The sequence below is a fragment of the Bactrocera neohumeralis genome, unplaced genomic scaffold, assembly GCF_024586455.1.
Source record: "Bactrocera neohumeralis isolate Rockhampton unplaced genomic scaffold, APGP_CSIRO_Bneo_wtdbg2-racon-allhic-juicebox.fasta_v2 cluster10, whole genome shotgun sequence".
NCBI classification, from domain to species: domain Eukaryota; kingdom Metazoa; phylum Arthropoda; class Insecta; order Diptera; family Tephritidae; genus Bactrocera; species Bactrocera neohumeralis.
In genome coordinates, this window is record NW_026089623.1 from 12,721,073 (window position 1) to 12,737,952 (window position 16,880).

A 16,880-nucleotide genomic window follows, 5' to 3' on the forward strand; every position below is an offset into this window, starting at 1 on the left:
TATTTCGTTTCCAGTGAAAATTGCATATGAGGTGGCAATCACCTAAAGATAGTCGCATTGTGTTCATAAAGATATGAACATGAAAGTTTTGTAACCTTAAGATAGAATTATATATACAAAATTATATTTTTGACACAATACATAAAAATATACATTAATAAATAAAAAGTATATACAGTCCACTAAATGTCAAGTGCAATGGTAAGCAACAAAATTGTAATATGAGACTTGCTCATAAAAATGTGAAAATCATTGCACATAAAAGAAAAGTCATAAATTAGAGTATACACAATACTAATATTAAAATACAAAATATACATACTCGAAATATTAATGCACACAAGCAACAGATAAGAAAGTATCAAGCGTGTGTACGTATGTGTATAAGTGCGTTAGATGCACTAATCTAAAAAACCCCTTTTGAATTCCAGGATATGCTCTTTAGGCTCACGTCGCACGCAAGAGGAAAGACACGGCTAGTCATTGCTGGCGACTTTAATGCATGGGCGGTTGAATGGGGGAGTATGATCACAAACGCAAGGGGCACAGCTCTACTATCATCACTTGCAAACCTTAATCTTGTACTCCTTAACAACGGATACAAGCCAACTTTTATCAAAGGAAGAGCGTCATCGTATATTGACCTCACCTTCGTAAGCTCGTCGATTGCAGCTCAAACCACATGGAGAGTTTCGGACGTGTATACACATAGTGATCACCAAGCTATAATTTTTGATATCAGTATACAGAATAAGCAAAACACTGGTATTTTCGCACCCAAAAGCGTATTAAGACGCTGGAAAACAAAAGTTTGTGATACAGAAATGCTCGAATACGCCATTAGCCAAGTAAACGAGGATTTACAAGGGAACGCTCGGAACCAGATACAACACATAACAAAACCACTAGTAACGGTAGCCGATGCCACGATGCCACGAAGAAAAGACGGAGGATACAAAGCCCCACTATACGGGTGTTCCGAAGAAATTGCTCAATTGAGAGCTGAATGTCTCAAGCTCCGACGTAGACAACAACGTGCTAGAGGAAGAGAGGATTTCGCGGAACTTCTAATAAACTTCCGGAAAAAAAGAAAAGAACTCCATAAGGCCATAGCCAAAAGCAAAAGAGACGCCCTTAACCAACTTATCTCAGAGGTAGATAATGACCCTTGGGGAAAAGCCTACCGAATCATGATGAAGAAAATAGTTAAATAGTTAAACAGTGTTAAAAGATGGCTCCAAACCGCTGGCTTACAACTAGCTGCTCACAAAACGGAGGTTGTTTTGATGAGTATCGAAAAAAAGTGGAAACAATTGAGATATGTATTGATGGGCATACAATAAAGTCAAGTCCACATCTAAAATATCTTGGAGTAATCCTGGATCATAGGCTTTCATTTAAGCAGCACCTAATGGCCACACACACCAAAGCGGCGAGGTCCGTGTCGGCAATAGCGAGAATAATGCCCAATATGCGAGGCCCCAGACAACTTGTTAGAAAGCTGCTGACAAGCGTCAGTAGCTCCATCATTCTGTACTCGGCGCCAATTTGGATATCTGCTATTAAACATAGCTCATATATGAGAGGAGTTGCCTCGGTTCACAGACTGGCGTCATTGAGAACTTGCTGTGCATTCAGAACAGTGTCGGATGATGCAATCCATGTTATATCGGGTAGACTCCCCATAGACATAGCAGCAGAATGTTGCTCATCAGTCCGCGATATGAGGGCTAACATGTCACCTAGCCAATATAAACAAGAACTGGCAAAAATCAACGAAAAATGCCTCCGAAAATGGCAGGAGAGATGGAATACCTCAACGAAAGGAAGGTGGACCCACTCTCTGATACCCAATATTAGAGAATGGGTTACACGGGATCATGGGGAGGTGAACTACTACCTCACGCAGTTTCTATCTGGTCACGGCTGCTTTAGGAACTATTTGTACAAATTCAAGCATGTGGAATCTCCTCTTTGCATGTACTGCGAAAATTATATAGAAACGGCAAACCATGTACTGGTGGAATGTGTCCGCTTCCAAAAGGAAAGGCAAATACTTTCCGATAAAATAGGAAAGCCTTACCCATACGTTCAAGGGACGTAGTAAATTTTATGCTAACTTCCCACCTAGCATGGGATATGGTATGTGGGATAATAGCATATATTATGCAAAGGCTGCGAGAAGATGAAATCGCTGTAAGACCGAGAGTGCAGTCCCGAGAAGCTGCAAACGTATGACAAAATAAGAAATTAAATGTAAAATGCAACTTTAACAATACTACCTGCCCTGCGAAGGAAAGCCCTATAGGTAGTGCTTTAGCACGTATGCGCTGTATGCGAATCGGGCATAATTGTTGGTACGGGCCAACAATATCTTTTGAAGATTTACACCCACCTTTGGCGTATCCATAAAAAAAAAAAAAAAAAAAACATAGTTAAGAAATTAGAATTAAGAAATGTATTGAGGGAAGAAATTTTAATAAAGAAAACCAGAGTCAAAAGTGAACTCTCACAGTACAGACTTAAGCAAAGACTGTCTTAATCTGTACATTTGGTCCTTCGATCCTCTTTTGAAAAAGAATCGAGCAAGTGCAAGTACTAGAAGCCTCTTAAAAGAAAAAGAGCATTACTTAGCCAAGTAAAAATAAATGTAAGCCGGAATAGCAAAGACTACCCGCATTTATAAAAATTACTTTTAGAAAAAATTAAAAAAAAAAAATTTTAAAAGCGTCCTTGTGGCTATAACAACAAGAACAGTGCAAAAAAAAAAAAAAATTATATATATATATACAAAACCATCTATAAAGAAGCAAATATGAAGAATTTGCTAACACGACAGAAGGAGTTGGGAGATCTAGCTGCGTTGGAGGAGCAGAAAATCCTGAGCGGAAAAATAAGAAAGGCTTCATGTCTGGAATATATGGATCATATTCAGAGTGTTATGAAAGAGTTTACTGCAAATCATAATAAAATAATGGCTAAGAAAAGTCAAGAAGCTGATGAATACATTGCGAAGAACTACTTCGAGCATGTAATGCAAACAATGGAGAATTCTATTCAGAATTTAAGAATTCAAAGTACTGCCGAAGGTGTTTCAGCAGTGAGCAGCATGTGGAAAATAGAATCTACGCCACAAACTATTCAGGTCGCACCACCTGAAGCCGCGTCTGGCGTTGAAGGAAAATATCAACGTCGAGCAAAAATGCTCAAAAGCACGATGGATGAAATACGAAGAAATGCATTGGATTCTCTCGAGCAAATGAGAGAATTCAAAACCAAGCTTCAAATACAATTTGAAAATGTTGAAGAATCATATTTTGAAACTCAAAATATCAAATTAGTTGAAACAACTAAAGAATCTATTGAGGAACAAATAGATGTATTTCGTCAAGAATACAAAATCATCATCGAAAGGATAACGGAGAAATTAAATAATTATAATTCACCACAAACAATGTATTCCAATATAAAACTGCAGCAAATTAAAATTCCGATGTTTTACGGTGAAATGAAACAATGGTCGTCATTCCACGATCTTTTTAAAAGTTTGGTGCATGATTCGAAGCACTTTACAGAAGTGGAAAAGATGTTCCGATTGAAGACATCATTAGGTGGAGAAGCTGGTAGATTAATTCAACATCTACCAGTAACAGCAACAAATTATGAAGCTGCTTGGCAAATTCTCAAGGAAAGGTATGAGAATTTACAGCACAAGTAGACAGACTACTTGATCAACCGACAGCAAATGGAGAAAGTGCACAAAGCATGAAGCAGTTGTTAGATACCACCAAAGAATGCATTTATGCTTTAAAAGGGCTAAATCTAAATTTAAATGACGAACAAGCCATCATAGCTCGGATAGTGGTTCGAAAACTAGACAAAGAAAGTCTACGTTTATACGAGCAAAACGTAAAAAAAGTAGGGATATACAAAGCCTAGAGGACGTCTTCAGTTTTCTGGAACAGCAATATCAAGCTCTAGAAGCAATACGCGACAGAAAACCAACTAAATGGAACAATCAAAAGCAGCCACAGCGAACACCTACATTTTATACAGCGGCACAAAATAATTGTGTTTACTGCAAGGTTCCTAGGCATCAAATTGGTGAATGCAGAAAGTTTCAGACATTGACTACGATGAATCGAAGAATATTCATAACAAACAACAAGTTATGCTACATTTGCCTTGATCACGTATATGAAGGAAAATGTAATAATAAAAAGAAGTGCAATAAGTGTGAAAGAAATCATCATAATTTATTGCACTTCAATGAATTCCAAAAAGGAAAAGGAGGAAGTGAAGAAAATGTCACAAAAACATCTTCCACAATGATGACGAAACATTCGGAAATGGCGATACTCCTAGCAACAGTACAGATAAGGGTGAAGGCAGCAAATGGAGAGTATGTGACATTGCGAGCTCTAATCGATCAAGGATCCCAAAAAACTACTATTTCCGAAGAAGCATCTCAAATACTTCATTTACCAAGAAGAAGAGAAGTAACTGAAGAGACAGTGGGAGTGTCCAAATTTAAAATCAACATTAAAATCAAGCCGAGATTCCTAAAGCAACGAGGCGTACAATGTCAGCACTAATTTTGCTGAAATTAGCGAGTGCTCAACCAGACAAAACGTTTAAATGGGATATAGAACAATTGAAAAACTACACTTTAGCTGATCCCAATTTCAATAAATCAGATCAAATCGATATTGTCATTGGAAGTGACATATATGCCGACATACTAGAAGAAGGTATATTTAAAAAGGATCGAATACTAGGTCAAGCTACGAAATTGGGCTGGATATTGTCGGGAGTTTTACAACAACCGAGAAAAAACAATACAATTTTAGCAGCGGTTACTACAACATTGGAGAAGTTTTGGGGAATAGAAGACACTACAACTCCAGCAGATACAGCAGATGATGATGAATGCCTAAGAATTTTTGAAAAAACAACAGTAAGAAATGGAAATAATCGATTTGTCGTCAATCTACCTTTTAAACAAAAAAAAGATTTAGGCGATTCTCGCAAACGAGCTATGGCGAGGTTTCTTAATCTTGAGAAAAGGTTCGCTACAAATAACGAGTTAAAACAACAATATGTGCAATTTATGAAAGAATATTAAGAAATGGGCCACATGGAAAAAGCAAGTGAAAATAAATGCGGAAAATACTTTTTGCCACATCAAGCAGTGATTCGAGAAGACAGTAGAACGACTAAACTACGAGTAGTTTTCGATGCGTCTGCAAAAACTACAAATGGAAGTAGTTTAAATGACATCCTCTTCATAGGACCGAGACTTCAAAGAGATATATTTGACATTATAATCAAATGGAGACTTTGGCAATATGTATTAACTAGTGATATTGAAAAGATGTTTCGACAAATTAAAATAACAGATAGTGATTTGTAGATAGATATTGTGGAGAGAAACAAAAGGAGAGCCGATAAAAGAATACAAACTACAAACAGTTACATAAGGGACAGCATCAGCTCCTTTTTTGGCAACGAGAACTTTACAAGAAATTGCCAAACTATGCGAGCCCCACAACTATTTGCTTTCAAACATCATTAAAAACGACTTCTACATGGACGATTTAATGACAGGAGCAGATTCAATAGATGATAGGCCATTCAGTATGAAATATCGAAACAACTACAAAAATATGGATTTCACTTAAGGAAGTGGATGTCAAACAACAGTGAAATCATAGCAACAATTCCGGTAAATAACGCGAATGAAGTAATAAAAATAGCAGAAGACGAAACAATAAAGACATTGGGTATTCAATGGGATCCTACCAAAGACATGTTTGGATTTAATACGAATCTTTCAACGCAAAAGCTGGTTACAAAAAGACAAGCTTTGTCTGATTTAGCGCGAATTTTCGACCCAATGGGATGGCTTTCACCAACAACCGTTATAGCAAAGTTATTTATACAGAAACTTTGGTTGATGAAACCAAAGCTGTTAAGTAATGATTACTAATCATAATAATTAGTAATTAAATTTTTTTTTGAAAGGTGAAGTAATGATTATATTACGATTATTTTCAGATTCGGACGATTACTAATTGACTACGATTACAGATAATCGGAAAATAGTCAAGATTAATAAAATTTCGAAAAATAATCAAAAATAATAAAAAGTAATCGAAAAATAATTTGACTACTTTCGAAGATTACTTTTGATTGTTTTTGATTATTATTTTTTTTTCGAAATTATGGCACTAGTGTTTCATGTTAGTTGTTTTTTTTTTCACTTTTTGTTATTACTACTGATGTTCATCGATTTGATAATTGATAACCTGTTGCATTCTTCTAGATTCTGCATTTTGTATAAAGTAAATATTTCTTTTGCGTATATTTTTTGTGAGTGTTATGTTACACTTTACATACTTGTTATCAGGTACACTAAAAAATAAGTACAATAAGGTTTTTATTTCTTCAGTGGTAGTTAAACAGCAAAATCCATTATCACTGAAAATTTAGTGATAGTGGAAAAAATGTCATTATCACTAAACCTTTATTCATATTGAAAAACAAATTGCACTACCATTAAAGGTTTAGTAATAGTGAACACCTTTAGTTATAATGAACATTTTTCAGTAACATAACACTGTTTCTTAAAGAATAAAAATAATACTACGTATGTATACATATGTATAAGCTGAAGCAGTATGAGTATTTGAATAGAGACTTCTAATTATACCGCACTAAAATTAGGCAAACATAATTTATTTTTTATTTGCTTTCTACTTGGTATTAACCAACGTTTCAAAAGTACGGTCAGTGAGATTTTGTTTGCCATCGATTGACAATTCCAAAAATAGTACTCACTTAAATATGGCATTTCAATAACTCCAATTTAGCAACATTAGTTCAATTTTACAAACAAACTTACAAACTAACACTTAACTAATGCATGCTTACGTATCGTCGGCCTAGCTTTTCCTTATAAGCTAGCGATATTGCACATACATATGTATGTAACATATGTACTTTTGCTAGCATAAGTGCTCATTAGAATTTTGCCACTTTGTTTTGTAACTCTTTTGCTTGAATGTACTTACAGTGGGGAGCAAAACCGAGAACATATTTGCTTTCTTGAGGTATTAGCATTGATTGTCATGATACATTTTTTTCGATAGGTTTTTTGAAAGTTTGATGTTGATTCTTTATTATACTAGCATTGAATGGACTATAAAACTGCATACCCAAAAATATTATAAACGCTCTTATTAAAGTCCTTGAAATTTGTACGAAAATTTTGTAAGTTGTCATAAATTTTGTATACAGTTTTAAACTGTAATTCATATGACATTTTTTAGAGGATGAACTACATTTTATAAAAATCTCTCCAGAAAATTGTATCGTGAAAAAAATTGCTAATGTCTCAAAAAGGCAAAAATGCGTTCCTTTCTACTCCCCAGTGTGCATTTGAACATTCATACAAACATATGTACTACATAATAACTAACTCGCTTTACTACTGAGCTGCGTTGTAATTTTAAGAGTGCCAAACCAAGTAGCAAGACACCAAGAAATCACGTTTTAACTCATAAAGAAGTGAGTTTAACTAGCAAAAGGAAAACATTAATTATGAACTATTGTAATTGTGAGTATTAAACATAATTGTTGTTAACTTTTAATAATAAAATTTATTTTTAGGTCTAAATGTCTGTTCATGTTTCCAAAACCGATTTTCCTGCAGACGACAGTATTGAAGATCTGGAATTTAATACTACTGGAAGTAAACGAAAGAGCTCATTAAGTGCGGAATCAGGACCGGCCCTAAAAAAATTCTGTGTGAATTCACAAAAAACTATTTTCAAAAAAGAATTTTACACAGAAGTGGAAAAAGTTAGTTTTAAAGTTTTTAAATTAAAGCACACTATGAATTTATAATTTTTATTGTTAGATTTCCGATAAGACAACTTGTGCTAAGTGCGTTGCATGTCATCGAGTGATGAGAGGAAGCGGTGAAGTGGCTTCAAATTTCATCAAACATTTGCAAGTCGAGCATAGGGAATGTTTTAAAACATACAAAAGTTATAAAATAGGTAGCCCTTTTGGCGGTAACATGCAATCTGAGTTCGATGGTAAACTGTTACATGCAATGATTGATTGTTCATTGCCCCGTTCCATTCTGGAAAAGAAATCCTTTATAGATCTTTTTCAAAGTACAGGTATGAAGGTGATGTGTAGGCTAACAGCGGCTAAGAAATTGGAAACAAAATATACCATCATGATGGAAAATGTAAAAGAAAACATGGTTTGCTCTAAATATTTTTGTACTACAGCAGATGTTTAGTCTGGAAATCATAGAAGCTTCCTTGGATATACATGTCATTGGCTTACAGACAATTTCGAACGCAAATCGGCAGCTTTGGCATGTAGAAGAATTTGTGGAGCACACACCGCGGAAAATATTGCGCAGATGATTTCTGAAATCAACACTGCCTTTGGTTTGAACAGCTCAAACATTGTCTTGACCATTACGGACAACGGTTCAAATTTTGTAAAAACGTTCAGAGATTATGGTGTGGGAAATGACTTTTTCGAAGATGAAATTAATGACGAAATGCCCGTCTTTGATAATGAAAGTTTGTTGCCCACACATCAGAGATGTTGCAGCCATACTCTTAATTTGCTTGCTTCAACCGACTTCGTTAAAATTTTAAAAACTGAGCAGCCACTGTGTATCCAGCATAAGATGGTAAGTCGCAGAACAAATGGTATTATTTTGCATTAAAAAAATAATCGTTGAAATTGAAAAAATTTAACGAAACATTTTTTTTAATGCAATAGAAAACGGTTTGTAATTGTGAAAATGTGTTTAATGTTAATTTTTTTTAGACATTCGATAAATGCTACAACTTGTGAAAGAATGGCAAGTGGCCAAAATCGTCGGAAATAATTGAAGGGCACCTGGGATCATCGTTGGTTTTGCGCGTTGTTACTCGTTGGAAGTCATTGCATGACGCAGTTAAAAAACTACTTTGCTACAAAGAAAAATTAAATAATCTGTGTGATAGGTTGACTTTGCCACAGTTTTCTGCAAGAGACATACAGTACCTGGAAATGTACAATTAGGTAATGGGACCAATTGCAAAGGCCCTGGACTTTCTTCAACGGGAAAGCAACATTAACTATGGTATTTTCATATTTTGGTTCTTTAAAATATAAATTTATATTAATATTATTACAGGATTTTTAATACCAACTCTTGTGACACTGAGCAATAGGCTGCATAAGCTATGCAGATCCCAGGAATTGCTATCATCTCTTATTTTAAAAATGGAACAGAGGTTAAGAGAAAGGTTCCAACCATATTTCATGTTGAAGCCTGAGGCAAATATTGCAATTGCAGCAACAGTGCTAACTCAAAGAATCAAAATGAAATCGGTCAAGGTGTTGCTGAGATTAAATCCGGAATTGCCAGAATTAACTGTCGAAAATATAACCAGCAGAGTTTTAGAAACACTTTACAGGTTTTACGCCAAAAATTGTAAAACACTTAATTTTGAAAGGAAAATTAATAATGTGTCGACTATGCCCGATTTTTTTTTTTTATTTCAGTGGTGATGGTGAGCTTATGCGTACATTTATTTTGTTTTTCATTTTAAAGATTTGACTTTTCAGATGATGCAATTGAAGTAAGTTCTTCTCCATAAGAACAGATTAAAGTTAACCAACGATCCGTAATAAAACAGCAGTTCTTCAGCTATTTAAATGACAATGCAAGTGATGACGAGATTTACCAAAAATATGATTTATTTTTTTTTAACACGCCCTTAACGTCTTCAGCTCCAGTTGAACGACTGTTTTCATTTGCCGGGATCGTCAACAGTCCAAAGCGGCAATCATTGTCTGATTTTTCTTTCGAAAAATTAGTTGTAATGAAGGCCAATTGTAAATATATGTAAATTATAAAACTGTTTTTTTGTGAATTGAATGTATTTGTTTTCTTTATATTTTTCCACGTATTTTTTCCTTTTTTTTGATTTAGGAAGTACTAAAATGTTATTGGTTGTTTTGTCATTGAAGTGATTACACCTTTATTTTGTGTACAAAAACTATCTAATTTTGTTTTATTTGTTCAGAATGTTTTCAATGCAAATTTTTCAAAACGAAATGTAAGTATAAAATTATGAGCTTTCAAATTTTTTTAAAAATAATCGAAAATAATAAAAAATAATCCTTGAAAGTAGCCAACTACTTTTTTGATTACTTTTGATTATTTTTGATTATTTTCTCGTAATCCTAACTAATCTAAATTATTTTTGGATTATTTGTAATCATAATTAATTAATAATCAGGAATTGTTAAAAAGAGAATTGTGTAATCAATACCATTCCTTTTCAAATTTAATCTAATTGATTACTAATCGTATTCCAAATTTAACAGCAATGGATGAAACTCAACTGGGACGAGTTACTTGACGAGAATTTAACAAAAGAATGGCAAGAGTTTATGCAGCATATACCAGAGATAAAACGAATAAAAATTCCTAGATGGTTTGAAACTAAAAACAACTTTAAATTTGAACTACATGGATTCGTAGATGCTTCAGAGAAAGCTTATGCAGCAGTTGTATATACTAAAGTTGGATCAGTTATAACAATTGTTGCTGGTAAAACTAAAGTGAATCCAATTAAAAATAAGAAAACGTTACCAAAACTGGAACCATGCGCGGCTCACCTACTTGCTAAATTGCTGCAAAGGATAAAAACAGTCATCAACAGAGAAATGAAAATATTTGCTTGGAGCGATTCAACTATAACGTTAGCATGGATAAATAATTGCCAAAGTAAAGACAGATTTATTAGAACACGAATAGAAGAAATCAAATTACTTGTTTCCAATGCGAAATGGCAACACGTTGGAACAAAGGACAATCCAGCTGATGTAGCAACCAGAGGGGTACTGGCGAACAAACTAATAGAACACGATCTATGGTGGAAGGGACCAAAATGGTTGCGAGAAGAGGAACATCATTGGCCAATAAAGAAGATTATTCAAATCGATGCAACGTATGTGACAACCTCAGAGGAATTACATTTCTTGGATAAGGTAATACTTAAATATTCTAGTTTAAGCAAATTAATAAGGGTAGTAGCTTATATTTTGCGATTTGTAAAAAGAATAAGAGGGAAAAAATGCCCTGAATACTTAGTTAAATCTGAAATGAAGGAAGCTGAAGAAATGTTAATAAGATATCAGCAAAAATTACAATTTAGAGAGGAAATTCAGAGTTTAGAAATAAAAAAGAAATTAATCATAAAAGTAGCATTGCAAGCTTAAATCCAATTTTGGATAATAAGGGAATCCTTCGTGTAGGAGGTAGATTGGGTAATTCAAATCTTCAATTAAATCAAAAGCACCCAATAATATTAAATAAGTCACATTTGTCATCATTGATAATTGAAAATATTCATAAAATAACTTTACATGGAGGAAACAAGTTAATGGAATCAATGGATTGTTGGATTGAAGAATTCTATAAAAAAGACAATTCGAACTTGTAGTAGATGCGTACGTTACCGCAAAGAAGTAGCAAAACAATTAATGGGAAATCTTCCAGAATTCCGAGTATCTATGTCAATTCCATTTACACACGATGGTATAGACTATGCAGGACCGATTCATATGAAATGTTCAAAAGGACGAGGACAAAAAACATTTAAAGGATATATAGCTGTATTTGTTTGTATGGCAACAAAAGCTATTCATTTAGAAGCAGTAAGTGATTTAACAACCGAAGCGTTCCTAGCTGCTTTGAAAAGATTTTTTGCTAGAAGAGGTAAAAGTCAACATATATATTCGGACAATGGAACAAATTTTGTCGGAGCTTGTAGAAGATTAGACCGATATTTTAAAATGGCAATCAAAAATAATTCAGCAGATAAAATTCAATGGCATTTCGGGCCCCCGGCAGCTCCTCACTTCGGAGGAATTTGGGAGGCAGGAGTGAAGTCGGTGAAATATCATTTAAAAAGAGTGATAGGCGAAACTAAGTTGACATTTAAAGAAATGATTACTTTGCTATCACAGATTGAAGCAATACTGAATTCACGACCTTTATGTGCGATAGATAGTGAAAGCGATATAGACGTTTTAACGCCTGGCCATTTTTTAATAGGATGTCCAATAATAGATTGTCCTGAAGCAATTAATGATAACCAAATAGGTTCATTAGATAGATGGAAATTAATACTACCTGGAAATTTATAAATCGATGACTGCTAAAGGTTTAATTGTTGATTCACGGCTAGTCATAAACCTAGAAATTCCTTTAATATCGTATGAACCGTCAAACGTATATAAATTAAATCCATTTCCAATAAATTACAAAGGGAATATGATTATTCCAGAAATAAAGGCAGAATATTTAATATACAAGTTTGATTTGAATCAATATTCACTTTTAAACCAAGTAGATCTAGATAAATGTTCTACTAACTGAGGGAATCATTACCAATGTCCTGGAAATTTAGCTTGGAAATCAGCGACGGATAATTCATGTGAAGTAGCAGCTTTAAAACAATTAGAAAATGAAGCATGTGATTTCAAATCTTCTACAAATGAAAACGTTTGGATAAAATTATCTTCTCAAAATCTGTGGCTTTACAAATTATTTAGCAAAGCAATGATATATCTAGAATGTGATAATAATCAACAAATGCATATAGAAATCCCTAGTCAAGGCATTATGACAATAAGAGAAGGATGCACAGTCCGGCATGAAGGAGTAACTGTAACAGCATCTCATCACATACAATCTGAAATTAAAAAAGAATTGCTATCCTCTTCTTGGGTTAAAGATATTGAAGATATTCCAGAACTACAAATAAAACCTTTTGATTCAACATTAATAAACAATACCAAAGATATCGTACATCTTAAGCAACAAATAGAACTCCTCAAAACAGAAAATATAAAATTAAAAGGTATAAATTTTCATCACGTAAGTGGTCACGTTTCGCTAACATTAGTTTTGATAATAGCATTAATCATTACTATTTTATATATAAGATCCAAATGTGTAACAAGAACTGTGACTGTTCCATTTGAACTTCCAGTTAGACATAATTAAAAAATATTAATAACAAAACATAATATACAAGTAAAGTTAAGATACAACTTTGGCCCCTGGCAGAATGTTTATAAAGATATGAACATGGAAATTTTGTAATCTTAAGATAGAATTATATATACAAAATTATATTTTTGACACAACTACATTAATACATAAAAATATACATGTAAACAATAAGTTAAATAAAAAGTATATACAGTCCACTAAATGTCAAGTGCAATGGTAAGCAACAAAATTGTAATATGAGACTTGCTCATAAAAATGTGAAAATCATTGCACATAAAAGAAAACTCATAAATTAGAGTATACATAATACTAATATTAAAATACAAAATATACATACTCGAAATATTAATGCACACAAGCAACAGATAAGAAAGTATCAAGCGTGTGTACGTATGTGTATAAGTGCGTCAGATGCACTAATCTAAAAAACTATAAAATATCAATGCGTTGGTATCTCAAAAATGCAATAAAAATATAATACATATTTACACATGTGTATGCACAGTAAGCATACACACATATTCATATAAACATAGTTAAGAAATTAGAATTAAGAAATGTATTGAGGGAAGAAATTTTAATAAAGAAAACCAGAGTCAAAAGTGAACTCTCACAGTACAGACTTAAGCAAAGACTGTCTTAATCTGTACACATAGTGTGAGGCATAAATTTGGAAATGTTATGTTTTTCACACGGCCGTAGCGTGCTCACGAGTTGGAAAACCATCCTTTCTGTACACCAGAACAGAAACCAAAAAATGATGTTGTTTATCAAGCTGCGTTACATTGAAAAAAAAAACAAACAAAAATTAAATGATAAATTTAACTTTCTTTTCATTTCAAAACACATAATTTCACGCAGGACAACGGCTGCGGGGTCAGCTAGTATATTTATATATACCAGGTTGTTCAATAAGTTTTGTCGTTTGATAAGAAAAACACAGTTTTATGATTCAAAATACACTTTCTTGTTCAATATAATCTCCCTGAACATTAATACACTTGTTCCAACGATCTTCCAATCTGTGGATTCCATCTCTGAAGTGAGAATCCGGAAGGTCTGCAAAATACGCTTCAACAGCTGTTATTACCTATTTATTTGATAAAAAAAAAAAAACGTTTGCCACGTATACATTTTTGAGTTCTGGAAACAAATGAAAGCCGCTGGGGGATAAATCAGGTGAATACGGTGGAAGCTTCAATTCATGGATTTTAGCCATTGTCAAAATGCTCTTGTGACACGGTTAATTGCTGTGATGAAAAATAATTTTTTTCTTCTGCAAACCGGGTATTTTTTCACGAATTTTTTCCTTCAACTGGTCCAAAAGGTTGCCATAATATTCATAATTAATTGTTTTACCAGGTTTCAAGTAATCCACAAACAAAATTCCTCTCGCATCACAAAAAACTGATGCCATAACTGATAATAGACCCAAGTTTCATCCATAGTGATGAATTAATGCACAAAATCCATTTTATCCCTTTTAAAACGTTCCAAATGTTGCTGAATTTGATTGTGTTTTTGTTCTGTTGTTAGCGAATGAGGCACCGATTCTGCACACAGCTTTCTAAAACTCGAAATTTCACTTAAAATATGGCTCGCACCACCTAATGAAATGTGTAGACCCCCTACTAAATCTCTCTCAGTCAACCGACGATCTTCCAAATCATTGGACGTCCTTCACGTGGATCGTCATCAAGGCTTGTAAGACTACGTTTAAATTCAGCAACCCATCTTTCTGCTGTTCTAATTGTAGGTGAACAATCATTATATATCGGGTGATTTTTTAAGAGCTTGATAACTTTTTTAAAAAAAAAACGCATAAAATTTGCAAAATCTCATCGGTTCTTTATTTGAAACGTTAGATTGGTTCATGACATTTACTTTTTGAAGATAATTTCATTTAAATGTTGACCGCGGCTGCGTCTTAGGTGGTCCATTCGGAAAGTCCAATCAAGAAATTTTCAGTGAATGGGCCCTAGAAAAGTTGGCAGAAAATCCGCTTTTTTATCGACAAATTTTGTTCAGCGATGAGGCTCATTTCTGGTTGAATGGCTACGTAAATAAGCAAAATTGCCGCATTTGGGGTGAAGAGCAACCAGAAGCCGTTCAAGAACTGCCCATGCATCCCGAAAAATGCACTGTTTGGTGTGGTTTGTACGCTGGTGGAATCATTGGACCGTATTTTTTCAAAGATGCTGTTGGACGCAACGTTACGGTGAATGGCGATCGCTATCGTTCGATGCTAACAAACTTTTTGTTGCCAAAAATGGAAGAACTGAACTTGGTTGACATGTGGTTTCAACAAGATGGCGCTACATGCCACACAGCTCGCGATTCTATGGCCATTTTGAGGAAAACTTCGGAGAACAATTCATCTCAAGAAATGGACCCGTAAGTTGGCCACCAAGATCATGCGATTTAACGCCTTTAGACTATTTTTTGTGGGGCTACGTCAAGTCTAAAGTCTACAGAAATAAGCCAGCAACTATTCCAGCTTTGGAAGACAACATTTCCGAAGAAATTCGGGCTATTCCGGCCGAAATGCTCGAAAAAGTTGCCCAAAATTGGACTTTCCGAATGGACCACCTAAGACGCAGCCGCGGTCAACATTTAAATGAAATTATCTTCAAAAAGTAAATGTCATGAACCAATCTAACGTTTCAAATAAAGGACCGATGAGATTTTGCAAATTTTATGCGTTTTTTTTTAAAAAAAAGTTATCAAGCTCTTAAAAAATCACCCGATACATAAAAACTATATACAAAAAAAAATTATATCATTCAAATTTTCACTGAAACATTTTTTTGTGATTTCGACACATCTTTTAAATGAACTTTGTGGTTAAATGAGTATTGACGTCAAAACACATTCACATCACTTCACCACACCGAAACACACCAATCACCACCTAACCAAAAGCACAACACTGACACACATTCACCTCATCACGCGGGGAGGAAAGCGGAAATGGGCGGTGGACATTCCGAACGATCCAACGTTAAACCATAGCTAAATAGATCGCACGGTGAGATAGTTTTCAACCTATCTCAAATCCTCACAGGACATGGCTGCTTCAAAGCATATTTGAAACGATTCGAACAACTGCGACACCGTCGAAAATGTAGAACTCACATTCTTCTATTGCCCAAAGTATAATCATGATAGGCAACACTGAAAAAATGCATTCGGTGTAGACCCAACTCCCGATAACTTGATAAAACTCCTACGCGATCAGGCATCTCATCTGATCTTTAAGCTACCGGGAGGGTCGGCAGGTCGCGGATAGCCGGAAGGCCTGTAGAAGCAGGTTAGTTGCGAAATAAGTTACAACGAATAAGCGATCCCCGAAGATGAGCGGCAAGAGTGCAGAATGCGGTATAAACGCCTGCAAAGCCGCTGAAACACCTGCGACAGAAGCGATTAGTTACTGCCTCTCTAATATAGGCGACCGTTTAAAATCCAGGCACGACGGACTCAAAGTGAGCGCCTTCCTGGTCAGCATCTGTTCAGCATGTTAAGTGCGGCTGTGAATAAGACCGAGCCTTACCGGGGCGCACTGGGAGTCCCTTGAAGCATCATCAGCTGTTTTTCACTGGTGGTGTGGAGAGGGTGACAGCTCTGCCGAAGTAAAAGCTAGGTCAGGAAGCGTACATTGGGTGCAGAACTAGTAGGCCGCGTTGCATCGGGCGAGCGCCGGTTCGTCCGAGTTTTCCGGAACCGGTAAAGCGCAGGAAAAGCCTCAGGAAGGCTTCTCGAGGGTACACCCGTT

At 34.8% G+C, this 16,880-nt stretch overlaps 1 long non-coding RNA gene across 2 annotated transcripts; it reads left to right on the forward strand.

Annotated features, from left to right (window-relative positions):
• The first annotated feature begins 6,415 nt into the window (after positions 1-6,415).
• On the forward strand, positions 6,416-9,958 carry LOC126765420 (uncharacterized). Of its 2 annotated transcripts, XR_007668368.1 has the most exons (7): positions 6,416-7,618; positions 7,672-7,863; positions 7,922-8,102; positions 8,190-8,719; positions 8,860-9,157; positions 9,212-9,590; positions 9,646-9,958. It is a non-coding gene; the product is annotated as an uncharacterized LOC126765420 (long non-coding RNA). The 2 variants fall into 2 exon arrangements; XR_007668367.1 differs by having other exon boundaries at positions 7,922-8,719.
• Positions 9,959-16,880: the final 6,922 nt, after the last annotated feature.